At 32.1% G+C, this 14,529-nt stretch overlaps 1 pseudogene; it reads left to right on the top strand.

Annotated features, from left to right (window-relative positions):
* Positions 1-1,305: 1,305 nt before the first annotated feature.
* On the top strand, positions 1,306-2,154 carry LOC120086546 (annotated as a pseudogene).
* Positions 2,155-14,529: the final 12,375 nt, after the last annotated feature.

Genomic DNA, 14,529 nt, shown 5'->3' with positions numbered 1-14,529 from the left:
TTTACAAAAAAAAAAAAAAATACAAAATTTATAGATATTTTATATAATTTAGTCTAACTATTATCATCTCGTTATCCTCCATATTTTTTTTCCCCATAATCTTTCCAATTAAAAGATGACATCTCATATTTAACCATTTGACAATCATAAATCTCTTTGATAATAAATAAACAAATAAAAAAGACAATCATAAATCTCCAAAATCAAAATTATTCCAAATTGATTGCACACAAATTAATATTGATTAAGAATAAAATAACCAATTGCTACTAACATGAAACCGAAAAGATAAAAACAAATCAGAATAATATAATCACAGTACAATTTTCAACTATATAAATATTTTGGTGTGGAGCTTTTTTCTTTTTTCTTTTCAAATATCATTTCGTCCGGATTTTTAATAAAACTAAAAATTACTCCCAGCAATTTATTTTTAATTTTTCTTTTTTCTTTTTTTAAAAAAGTCTCATATAAAAATTATTATTATATTTAACGGATAAAAAATTAGAACAAATATCAATTTACACCTCTAAACTTTGGGTTATATCAATTTAAATATTAAACTAATAATTGTTTCAATTTAAACTCTAAATTTTCATAAATATATCAATTTAAACCTCAAACTAATAATTGTATTAATTTAAACTAGTAATTGAGGATAGTTTCGGATTTAAATTGATATATTTATAAAAGTTCAGAGTTTAAATTATACAATTATTAGTTTGAATTTAAATTGATACAACTATTAGTTTTAGATTTAAGCCGATACAAACTCAAAATCTAGAGATAAAAATTAATATTTATCCAAAAAAATTATTTTCAAACACTATTTTTTTGGACAATTATAACTGATTAATCAAATATATAATATTATAAATATTCGAATGTAATATCATATATTATATATAAAGATATTGAGGAAAATTCTTATAAATAGAAAAATCTTTAAAATCTTTATATATATATTTTTATAAAATTAAATATTTTTAAATATTTTTTTATATTAAAGTCCCTGTTCCTAAATATATTTTCTGTCATCTTCTTCTAAATCTTTTTATCTTTTTATATCTTATAAATTCTAAGATCTTTGAAATACCACATTGAATATATGTTACATTTCCTCCTCATTTTATACATACCGAATTAGATTTAGATTTATTGACGGTAAAATATTATAATAAAATGAAATAAATAATTCCACCAAATGCTATTTACTTATTTATTTTTTAAAAATTCTCCTAATGTAAAAGCATCAATAATTGACCTATTAAATCTTAAAATAAATCTGTTGACTAAGTTCCCTGTTTCCCAAAACTAATTAAAATCCATCATATGCTCCTCCTCTTCAGTAAAGTCGTTTTAGACTTAATTCAGAGAGAAAACAAAAAGAGACGGAGCAGATTGAGAAAAGGGGCGACATGGCTGGTCTACAGAGATCTGTGGTGTCCTTCCGCGGCAGGGATCTTCGTGTTGTTTGGGACGACAAAGTTCATTATCGGAGGAGCTTAAAAGTCGGGGAAAGACGACGGAAATCAGCGCCGTTGCGGAGCTGAGGATCCCAAGAAATATTCCCCGAATTCAAACGACTGACCCAAGCCGATCAAATCACGGCGAAGGGCGGGGGTTCCGGAGTAAAGAGACGGTGTCTCCGGCGGTGGAACCGCCGTCGCCTAGAGTTTCTGCTTGTGGACTCTGCAGCGCTTTCGGAAAATCGAGCGGCCAGAAACAGAGAGTGCCGGTGGCCGGCAAGCGCCGATCACGGTAGGTTTTGAAAATTGAAAGGAAACCGTATTTCGTAAAATTACTTTTTAGTCCCTGAGTCTTCAATAATAAGTTACCTTTTAAGATTTTAGGGGCTAAAAAGATAATCTTTTTCAAAAATTTTATTTGAAAAATAGGGGTTGATATTGATAGTATTGGAAAATTGAAGAAACTAATGTAAATATTTTGATTTTCTTTTGGTGGGGAATTTTTAATTTAGAGTGAGAGATGCTTGTTTTTGTTTAAATTAGAGATCAAGAGTTTATGGTTTGGTCAAATTTTGCTTTTGTGTTTGGGTTCTTATAATTGGTAAAAGAAACTTTAATGTTTATTTCAATTGAAGCAAAACTTTGATGTTTCTAAATTTGATTGATAATTATTCAAATGTAAAAATGTGTTGTGTTTTATTGATTTTGTTACTAGACATTTTTTTTTTAAAAAAAAAACTAACATATGTATACTCTTAATAATCACAAGATAACTACAAAAATAATAATAATAACTGCTTAGATATAAGTTTGAAATACTTCTCCCTATCTATGATCACTCTTTTTAACTTTTCTCTCAAATGTTTGTGTTGTATGAATTTTATTGAATATTTTTTAGTGTTTAAAAGTTTTCACTTTAGATCTTCCCCATATCTGGAGTATATGTAAAATTGTTGTTACTTATTGCTTAACCTGTTTATAAAACGTTTTCTCCCAAACGGGTGGAGGTTGAGAGAGGTACTGGATGTGCCAGTGGCTTTTTGTATTTGAATTGCTAGAACAAGTGCTAAGGAAAAAGTGTGGATTATAATGACTAAAAATTAATTACAAGAAAATTGGAGAGGTAATGAACTAACTTGAAACTATAGAAGAGTGTGATTAATAACCATCCTTTCATATTTAAGAATTAGTCTTACAATTTTTTCAATTTATTTCTTTTACGTTTGTAACAAAAAGTAAAAATTAGTTTTTTAGTTCAAGAAATGGAGATATATAGAGGATTTGAAGCTTGGCCAAAGAACATTTGCTTTTAAGACATTCAAATTGATGATACAAAATGTATTTGGCTACAAGAACTCTGCTTTTTGGAAAAAATATACAAAGTTATATTTTAAATTTCTCAAAATTTATTTGTAGAGTTTTGAACTTAAGTTAACAAAGTACTATTATCATAAAATTGACCTTCTAAAAAATAAGACTTAGTTTGAAATTATCCGTACCTTTTAAAATAATTGCAAGTAGAGGTAGTCGTGCTTTAAAAAAAATCCTGGTGTGAAAAAGTAAAATAGTGTTTGGTAAAGTTTAATTTTACATTAGAAAATAATTAGCTATGATGTTTAGTAAATTAATATCAAATTTGTGTCATTTAGTTATATGAACAAAAGTAGATTATCATTTTATGATTTATTATAATATAATTGTTTAAAAATATATATGATTTGAATTGTAACTAATTTTGTTTAACTAAAATCTTTTTATAAAAGATTTTTCTTTTTAAAAATATTTATCATAAGAAATTGAACAGATTAAAATTTGGAATAAGATAGTGTTTGGTGAAGTTTAATTTTAAATTAGAAAAAAATGGTTATGATGTTTAGTACATTTGTGTAATTTAACTATATGAACAAAAAGTAGATGATTATTTCAATTACTTTCTATATTCATAATTAATTTATTATTTATTATAATATAATTATTTGAAAATATATATTATTTGAATTGCAACTAATTTTGTTTAATTTAAAATTTTTTATAAAAGATTCTTTAAAAAAATTGTTATAAGAAATTGAACTAGTTAAAATTTGAAATAAATGTGAGAAAATAAATTAATGGAATGAAAATTTGAAATGGGTAAGGGAAGATACCAAATTTTTAGGCAAGTTAAAATTTAAAATTTTTATCAAATAAGTGAACAAATTTAAAAGCAATTTAGAGTAGATTAATAAACAAGTTGATTTATCATATAGCCTTGGTGGTTAATCTGAAAGCTCCCAAATAGCTTTTACACGATAAAACAAATTTAAAAGTGATTATGGGTAGGTTAATAAATAAGTTGTTCTACCAAAAAAAACTTAAGCGGTTAAAATTTTTATAGGAAAGCTAAAATCTTATGGCTCCCGAATAGCTTTTTTTAGAACAAATTTAAGTTATTTTGGTTAGATAAGTTGCAAAGCTGTTAAGCTGGGCTTAAGGCTATATACCGTTTGTTTACGGTAAAACAGAGGTACTTTAAAAGCAGTATCCTCTGAAACCCGGTAGAATTTTTCATTAATATTTAGTTTTTGATTTATTTTATATATTTATATATTCCTCACCTAATCAAATTTATTTTATATTTTTCATGAGTTAAATGCCTCATTTTTTTTTAAAAGAAGTATTCCATAATATTTTTAAATAAGGCTATTTTTTTAATATTTAAAAATTAATCTATAACAAACAAAATTTATCATACTAAATAATTAGGAACCCAAAGAGTGCTTGTGAGCTTTTTGTATAAAGTGTAAATATTTTTAAATATATTTTTTATATTTAAAAAGACCGCAAATAATTATTTTAAATTTTAAATTATAAAAAAATTGAAAAATAAATTGATTATAAATCTATTTTAATTATTATATCTAAAATAAGATTTTTTTTTATTTATTTACTAAACACCCCGACCCATATTTTCAAACTTAAACTAAAATTTACTAAATATTATTTTACTTTTTTTTATATCGGTGAAAAATTATTCAAATTTTTAACAACAATGAGATGCTTCCCATTTTGTCATTGAGAATAAGAATGGTCAAAATCTTTAAAAATATATGTTTGCTCGGGAAAAACCTTATAGTACTATAACGGAAATAAGTAAAAAATAAAATAAATAAAAGAAAGTAGTAAAATAGTCCCAAAAAAAAAAAAAAAAAACAACTGTCTACCAAAAAGGCGATCTTTTTAATGTGGGATAACGGTACCGTTAGGTATAAATTAAATTCACGATAGTTGTAATTGCAAATATCAAATGTTTTTTTTTCTCTCTTAAAACGATGATATTAGTAATAGTATGGACTTTAAACAATATGTTGAGTTTTAATAACGAATTTTAAATTTTTCTAAAAAAATACATATCAGTATTTTAAGATATAGGAGGAAAAGTGAAGGATTATGAAGATCGAAATAACACGTGTTTTTTTTTTAATATAATAAGACTGTAAAATTTTAACCACATATTTTTAATCGGTAATGCATACCATACCATGTGTCATTTCAATTATGTTGTTTTGGTTAAAATGGTATTTGTTTGGGTCAAAGAAATAAATATTAGAATAGACATGAGAAAGCGTATTGTTACAGAAAAATGTCAATGGCGTCCTCCATATCCTTCCAAAACTAATAATTAATAAGGTTTCTAAGCTTCATTCTCTTTCCTCTCTTTTTTCGTGATATTCTTTTCTCATATTATCATTTTTTTCTCAATAGGATTATTTTTAAATATAGAAAAATAAATTAAAATATTTATAAATAATAATAAAATATCATAGTCTATCTATAATAGACTGCGACAGATAAACTACTATATGTGTCTATCATGACACAATAGACACAGATAACAGTCTATCGCAACCTATCACAAATTTTTAGTAGTTTTGTTATTTTAAATAATTTCCCTTGTTTTTTTTTCCCTATCTAATATACATTTATTTTATTTTAACTTTCTAAAGGTTTAAATTAAATTTATAATTTAATTGGCAATAATATGTTAAATTAACATAGTTATACATTTAGGCCATGTTTAGTAATTTGTAGTTAAAATTGATATAAGGTCACATTTACCAAACCGTAATGAAAGTGTAATTGTAATGAAATTTCATTGATGGATCAATTGTAATAAGCTTGAATCGCAAACATAATTGGATTAATTTTGATCGTGTTTTCTTAAAATTATGAAATTTGTCAAATTTACTGTTATCGCTACCTCTACCTCTATCTCTGAACGTCAAGATGTGATGGTAACGATAACAATGTCAAAATTGATAATATTCAACTGTAACCGTAACAATAATGTTAGCCACAATGGTAACTATAACGATAATAATAATGATGTGATGTAATTCTCAAGCGCAATCGGATTGAGTACTCTTTATTCATCAATTAGATTACGTTATTTCATTACTTGGATGTGGGGCCTATGTGTCAATATAAATACAAAACATAAGTAAACAACACCAAAAGTAATCAAAAGAGACCCACTTTTTTATTCCCATTGATCTATTACATTTTCAGTGGGAGTAAACGTAGCAGTTGTAATAGGTTTTCATTGGTATATCAATCGTAATAGGCTTCAATCACTAATGTAGTTGGATCATTGCTTTTGATCATGTTTACTTGGACATTTTTCAAAAGTATTTTGATTATGATTGAAGTTGTTTACTTTGTACTTATATGGTACGTTGTCTTCTTAACGTTACTATTACCATTTAGAGTCGAGTCATAATATTGTAAAAAGTATATAACAAAGTAAGAAATTTAGAGTTATAAAGAAAAAAACCATATCAAACTAGACATAAACAATTAGTTTTATCAAACACAAGGGGGGAACCTTTAAAAATTTTCCTACCATCACTTTTGATGTCATCAAAATCAATCTTAAACTGATTTAAAATGTTAAGAACCTGATTGATAGAGAATCTAAATTCTGTTTTATGTTTTTTGGATTCATCGAGTTAAAAAAATATGTGTTTGGCAGACAACTGAGATTCTGTTTCTAAAAACTATTTTAAGATTTAATAGTTAAAAATCTGAAAAACAACATTTTCAAGTTTCATTGTATCTCTATTTCGAATTTTTAATTTTAAAATGCAGAATTATATTCAATAAAGATAAAAACATTTAGAAATATAGTATGCCATATTATAAACTCAATTCATTTTCTAAAAACTATAATATGGATTATGTAATGTATTATAAATTATATAATATTACAAAATAAAAATCATATAAATGTATTTAACATAAATTATATTAATAAACATATTAATAATAGTTTGTTATCAACTAAATATTAGTAGATAACTATAACTATTTTTATGATTTATAAATATATAATATCAAATCCATTTTAAAACAATTGTTTAAATTAGAATCTAATTTACAAATCTGCTATCAAAGACATATATGAAAACATGAAATACAACTTTCATTGAATTCCTTATCTTCAAACATCTGTTTTCAAATTCTCTACTAAATAGGTCATAAGCTATCTTTTCTTAGATTTGAATGTCCATCCCTATTCGTATAAAAATACAACCTAATCTCCTTTTGTCTGGGACTTTTCCCCCAATTAATAAATTAATAAAAGAGGACGAGAAAGAAAATCTCTATTTATCGCATATAATTTTCACTTTTCGTCATCAACTGATTCAAAATACACTTTAAATTTAGATAAATGTTACAATTTACTATAAACATGAATAAAGTATTAATATAATGATGCTAATGATGCTTCAATGCTCGAGAATTCCTTAATGATGCTTCATCTTCAGCTTCAGACCATTGTAATTTTGGTTTCAAGATTTTCTTTTTATCATCAGTTTTGGTGGTTGGATAAGACCAACCAATGACTACAGTCTTCTATGTTTTACTATCAATTGATTTCAGAAAGGAAGTCATTCAAGCTTTTCAGTATGAATGGTTTATTCCATCTTGAACAAGGGTGAGTGGTGGAGCCACCTTCTTTGATTCCGTCCATGATCGAAGCACTTGAGATAAAGGTGACCTACTCTGATACCAATTGAAAAAGTGATAGGATGACTCGTCACTTGAAATACGGATGTTAAATGAAAAGCACAAACAAGCACTGTAAGAACAAAACACTAACAATAAGAAAATAAGTAAAGGCACACAGAAGTTGGTAACACAGTTTCGCGATAAACCACCTACGTCTGTGGGGCAGTGTACCCAGGAAAGATAATCCACTAATATTAAAGAGTTAAACAATTAAAACATAGTACTTATCTGTAATATACCGACTACTACAATGACTCAAGTAGAGTTCAACTCACAAGTCACCTAGGCTCCCCTAGATGTGAGACTCCTTCTAGACTGTACTTACACTTCCCCTAAGTGTGATAATATTAGTGTTGAACATTTCGACTTTCGAAAGTGTGTGAAACTCATTTTCACTTGATTATCTTCCTTGTAATTCAGTGAACTCCCTTCACTGACAAATGTTAGGTCCTCCATAACATGGAGAAGTCCTTCTCGAGAACGAAGACTTAGGCTCCCTCTAAGATCGAGAAGTCCTTCTCTTTAGCGATGCCTTAGGCTCCCCCTAAGATAAAATCATCTTCAAGTTCTCGAACTACTCAAGCAATGTATTTGCACAACGAAATACAGTGAGCAATGATCAAAACACCATGTTGCACAATCCGGCCAGCAAGAATAAAGACACTCTCTCACGATAAACAAATGTGGCAACCTTAAATGAAAGCTATTATTCTCCTTTTAAAAATATGGTCAATTAAGGAAAGAAATTATGGAAAAATATTTCCCTTTTTGTCAAAAAAAAAAAAAAAGGTTGCACCATAAAAGGAAAATATTGAACAATATACATTTATTGAGAATTTTCAGATTAAAAATAAAAAATTCTACATATAAATTCCAGATTAACAAAATAAAATGTCCAAGAAGTAGTCATGTCTAAGGCAGATGTTAAGACTTTATTTGTGACAACTGCAAAACCACCAAAAATTATCTTAGAAAAAAATATAAAGACAATCAACAAATCTCCAACAAGCTCCCCCTTTGGTTGATATTTTTTAAGGCAGAATATTTAGTAACCAATCATCAAAATAAGAGTTGTTAGAAATAAAGTCTAGACAACAACAGTAACAACCGAATGAGCAAAAGTCTTTACAACAGAAAAAAAAAAAACAAATTACATCATTCAACCAGCCAAACAAAACCAAACATAAACAATCAACCAAACAACCAACACCAAAGCCATCAAAATCAAAGAGCCAAAAACAAACCGCTAGCTAACTCCCTTCCATTTTCTCTTCCTTTCTGACTTAAAAAAAAACTCATTCCCTCCTTTGAGACAAGAAACCGCCACTAAATATGGACAAAACCACCCGCATCACTTGTAGCACTTCATCAATCTCAGCTTTTCGTTCCTGAAATTTATGTACTGATATCTTGTAGAAATACAAGTTATTTATACTGTTTTATTTAGATATTGCAGCAAAAAGAAAGAAAAGTTGTGTCGATAGTATAGAAATTGGCTAAGAAATGTGAAAATTATAAAATGTCGTCAATACACCCACTAACACCATTGTGATGGTAGAATAGAATGTTTCAGTTTCTGTTTTGCAGGAAATTAGTCATTGCATGCGTTCATGGCTCAAAGATAAAATGAACAACGCATCTCGTCGCATTGCGCCCATCAATCGAGAATGAAGAGATGATCAATGCAATGGTGGCGCATGCGACAATCGATCAAGAGCTTAGCAATCAACGCAATTTCAACTGCATGCGGTAATAAAAAACAACACCACATGCGGCGATAGATCGAAGATGTAAAGAGCAACGCATTCACGGAGGATTCTGACAAGTGTACAACTTTCAGTTGTGCATTTCTGACGGGTTGATTGTGTAACAGAAAGAATATTCACTCCACCATTTTAGGAACTACCATAACCATACAGTGGGGACCAAAAAGTCAAAGAGCCAAGCTTCGCCTCTAAATAGCTTTTGCAAATTCACTGAAAAATATACTTGAATACATAGAGACGTGCATATATTGATTTATGAGAGAGAGACTGGTATGAGGCGACGATCCAGAGTAGATCTGAGAAGAACCACGAGACAAGGCCGAGAGGTGAGTCTCCGGGCAAAGAATCCTTCCAATCCCCGTAGTTGAAGCTCTGTATGAAGGTCACTTCTACCGGGAAGGCAAGCCTGAGAGGGAAGCCTTCCTCTCCACCACTTTCACACGCCGACAAGCATAATCTCCGTTCAAGATCTGTGTCAAGACGTTGACACTCTTTTTGTATTCGTTTCTCATCTCTATTTCATCATTTGTATTCATCTTCCTTAATCTTTCATTCACACCATGTATCGAACGCTTAATCTTAGTATTAAATTTTATGATCATTACCATTATCATCTCTCTATCTCTTTCTGTTCATCCATAATCCATTTTCTCCATGATGTTTTCCTAATTCCCTGGGTAATTATCAAGAATTAAGCAAGTGAGTTAATTGGTGTTAAGGAAATAATTAAGTTTAACTAAAGCATGCTCGACGGAATCTTCACCTGTGAGAGCAGAAGTGAAGATGTTATTCCGCCTATCGAGAGAGGGTTGGAAGAATGCGTTAACTAAAGCAAGAAGTATGTCCAGAGATGGAAACAACCTTGCGTTCATCACGTTCATCCTTGTTTCACCATAGAGATATGGGAATGCGGCCAATCACCGTGAGGTGTACGCCAAGGGAAAGCGGTACCTTAGTTGCATCTTTAATGCAATCGACAAACTTGCGTTGTTTTTACTAATTACTCTTTCCTCTTCTACTTCATTCATAAAGACTTGCCATCGCATACCACGATTCTTTGTATAACTTCACAGTCAGTCTCGACTTCAGTATCATGTATCTTGTATCTTGTATCATATTAGTTTAGGATTTTATTTTATCAACGCAACTTTATTTTATCAACGCAATTTTATTTCATCGCAATTTATATTCATGTATAAACCCAATTCTTTATTCATTGTTAAATCGGTCGCATGTATCACAAAAGTAACACATTAACAAAAACAATCCCTGTGTTCGACCTTGGATTATTCTGAGAAACTTGCGTTTGAATTATACTTGGTTTCAGCGCAAGGAAACTTGTGACACGCACTACTCCATCGCATACTACAAGCATATATTTAGATGTAGTACCGCACATAGAAATTCTCATTATCTATCATCACAATGCATGCATAACTAGGATATAAATTTATGTCAACAAGTTTATGGCACCGTTGCCAGGGATTGGTAACGGTTAGTATTGAGTACTTTGTGGTATTTTGCAGGACATATCTCTTTGTACTAGCTGTTTATCGTGAAGAGTAGTCTGATGGTTTATGAGCACTGGAATTGATCCAGAAATTCTAAGCTGACCCAGAGATCAGGTGTATTTTTCACGCGAGAGAACATCAGAACCGAATTAGGCAGAAAAGAAACATGGCTAATAATAATGAGGGGCCTAATAGGAATCAAGGGGTAAATTGGATAGTGCAAGACCCTGTATTTCTTGTTGCCGACCGCAACATCCTAATGAGGAACTATGCAGCGCCAAATTTTTATAACTTCTCGCCCGGAATTTCAAGACCCACAGTTGAGAAGAATGAAAGTTTTGAGATAAGGCTGATAATGCTTCAAATGATTCAAAATGCGGGACAATTCGGAGGTTTACAAGGGGAAGACTCACATTCTCATTTGATCCGCTTCGAAGAAATATGCAACGCATTCTCCATACCTGGTGTGACTCAAAAGAAAATGCTAGATTGTATCTCTCTTACCCTTTGAGTACACTGGGGATGAGGCAAGGGGGGAGCTTAGTCATCTAGAGCTCTAAATGAAATCAATGCATGGGAATCAGTTTGGTCGAGAGATTTATGAATAAATTCTTCCCTTCAACCGTCAACGCAAGGACGGAGGGATGTGTTGAATTTATAAACAGAAGGGTTATGAATACTTGGGCACTGCCTGGGGTGTGATTCGGCCAATTAGGAAAACTATCCGTACATCGGGATTCTCGATTGCATTTCTGATGAGAAATTTTTATATAATGCTTGGATCGATCAATGCAAGCAGTTGCTGATGCCTCCGCGGCATAAGGATTATATGGACAAGGGTATACGGAACAAAAGATCTTCTTGATCACAGTTTCGCAGAAATACAGCATATGAGATTTTGGTATAAAAGAAATGAAGTATGGGTATGAGAAGAAGGTTCGGAACAAAGAAGAGGAGAAGGTGCCATTATACCAGCTGATACAATGAACACCCTGGTAGACCAGATGACCACAATGACCTCGCTCCTTTAGACGATGGCTATTCAGCAAGGACATCTCTCTCAAGGTTTAGCGCAAGCCAATGCGTTGTCACACATGGCCGCAATAAATTGTGTTCAATGTGGAGAGGGAAATTTAGTGGAAGTTTGCTCATTGAATCAACAACCCGTATACTCTATTTATAACGAATCATTCGGCAACACTTACAACCCTGGTTGGCGGAATCACCCAACTTTCAGTTGGGGCGGGAATCACAACTAAGGAGGCCAAGGTAATCATCAGAACAGTTATCATGGGAATCGAGGCAACCCTCTGATTTTCATTAATCAGGATCAAAGTCTAGGTAATCTTCAGAGTATACCACCCTACGACCAACCGTTCTTTTTTGACACCTCTTGCAGTACCTCGTCCTTGGAAACATTATTTAAACATTATATTGAGAAGAGCGAGGAAATTAAGCAATCGCAAGCCTCCTCCCTTAGAAATTTGGAGGAGCATATTGAACAGCTTGCTAATGAACTTAAGAATAAAGTGCCTGGTACGCTGCCTAGCAGCTCGGGAGCATCAGGGCCACGTGATAAAGAGCAATGTCAAGTAGTGACATTAAGAAGTGGCAAGACGACGATCCCTGTGCCACCAGTACCGGATTCAGTAACAAGACCAATAGATTTAACCATCAATGATGACCAATCAACCACGAACAAAAAAATTACCAGTTCAGAAGAAAGTATAATACAAAGGATGAGTCTCAGCAAGACTTAATTTCAAAATCACTGCAACCTCCAGCTCCTAAAACACAACAAGCACAGGACCTCAATGAACAGCCAATTGAATAGGAAGTACAGCGAGATCCTCCACCTTTCCCGTCCAGGCTGAGGAAGAAAGATGAGAGTAAACAATTTCAGAGGTTCCTTGATGTTTTCCGACAACTACATATCAACATTCCATTGATAGAAACCTTGAAACAAATGCCGAGCTATGTGAAATTCCTCAATGACATACTTGCTAATAAGAGGAAGATCGGGGAGAATGAAACGGTCGCATTAACATATAAGTGCAGTGCGCTATTTCAGAACAATATCCCCACCAAAATGAAAGATCTCAGGAGTTTCACATTGCCCTGCTCAATAGGGGGAAAGAAGGTCGGAAATGTGATGTGTGATTTGGGGGCGAGTATAAACCAAATGCCCTTGTCAATCTTCAAAAAGTTGAATATCGGCAATGTAAGACCAACCACAATTACATTACAGTTGGCCGATAGATCAATAACACATCCCGAGGGCAAAATAGAGGATGTACTTGTGCAAGTAGATAAGTTCATCTTCCCTGCTGACTTTATCATATTAGATTATGAAGCTGATGTTAAGGTGCCTATCATCTTGGGTTGCGCATTTCTTGCAACAGGGCGAGCACTGATCGATGTACAGAAAGGAGAACTTACCATCAAGGTCGACGATCAGCAAGTTAAGTTCAACGTTCTCAATGCGTTGAAATACCCAAGTGATATGGAAAATTGTCAATATGTTGAGGAATTGCAGGAAGAACCTTGGCACGAGACCCTAAAAGAATTGGAGGAAGAAGATTTTGGGATCGGCATAATGTGGGAGGAGAATTGCGCCGCAATTCAAGTTGAGTCAGATTTTGAAACAATCAAGTTATCTGAACGAACAACGCAACGTACTAAGCCATCTTTAGAAGAACCACCCATGTTAGAGTTGAAGCCGTTGCCAGTGCACCTCATATACGTTTATTTAGGAGGCAATAACACTTTACTGGTTATTATATCTACCTCGCTAAGCAAAGAGATGGATGACGCACTTATCTAAATCCTGAAAAAACAACGCAAAATCTTTGGGATGGACCGTAGCGAATATTCGGAGGATCAGTCCTTTGTATTGCATGCATAAGATTCGTCCGGAAGAAGGAAAAACAGGATCGATAGAAAGGCAACGTCGATTGAACCCTGCCATGAGGGAGGTTGTGAAGAAAGAGATAGTGAAGTGGCTTGATGCAGGCGTCATTTACCCCATATCAGATAGCAGCTGGGTAAGCCTAGTGCAATGTGTTCTGAAGAAAGGGGGTATGACGGTCATCACCAATAGCAAGAATGAGTTAATTCCCACAAGTACAACTATGGGGTGGAGAATCTGTATGGATTACCATAAATTAAATATGGCCACAAAGAAGGACCACTTTCCACTCCCGTTTATTGATCAGATGTTAGATCGACTTGTTGGGAATGAATTCTTTTGTTTTCTTGATGGCTACTCAAGGTACAACCAAATTGCGATTGCGCCGGAAGATCAAGATAAGACGACCTTCACGTGTCCATTCGGAAAATTTGCATTCAATCGCATGCCGTTTGGACTCTGTAATGCACCAGGTACCTTCCAAAGGTGTATGATGGCAATATTTTCAGATTTCTTGGAGGAGTCAGTTGAGGTATTTATGGATGATTTTTCAGTTTTTGGCAATACTTATGACTCCTGTTTATCAAATCTTGAAAAAGTCTTGAAGAGATGTGTTGAAACGAAACTCGTTTTGAACTGGGAGAAATGCCACTTTATGGTTGAAGAAGGAATTGTACTAGGCCATAAAATATCAAGGGCAGAATTGGAAGTTGATCAAGCAAAAATCGACGCAATTTCCAAGTTACCACCACCAGTCAATGTGAAAACACTTAGGAGTTTTCTGGGACATGCGGGGTTTTATCGAAGATTTATCCGTAACTTTTCTC

The sequence above is a fragment of the Benincasa hispida genome, chromosome 9 (genome assembly GCF_009727055.1).
Source record: "Benincasa hispida cultivar B227 chromosome 9, ASM972705v1, whole genome shotgun sequence".
NCBI lineage: Eukaryota > Viridiplantae > Streptophyta > Magnoliopsida > Cucurbitales > Cucurbitaceae > Benincasa > Benincasa hispida.
This window is presented reverse-complemented; position numbering and strand designations above follow the sequence as displayed.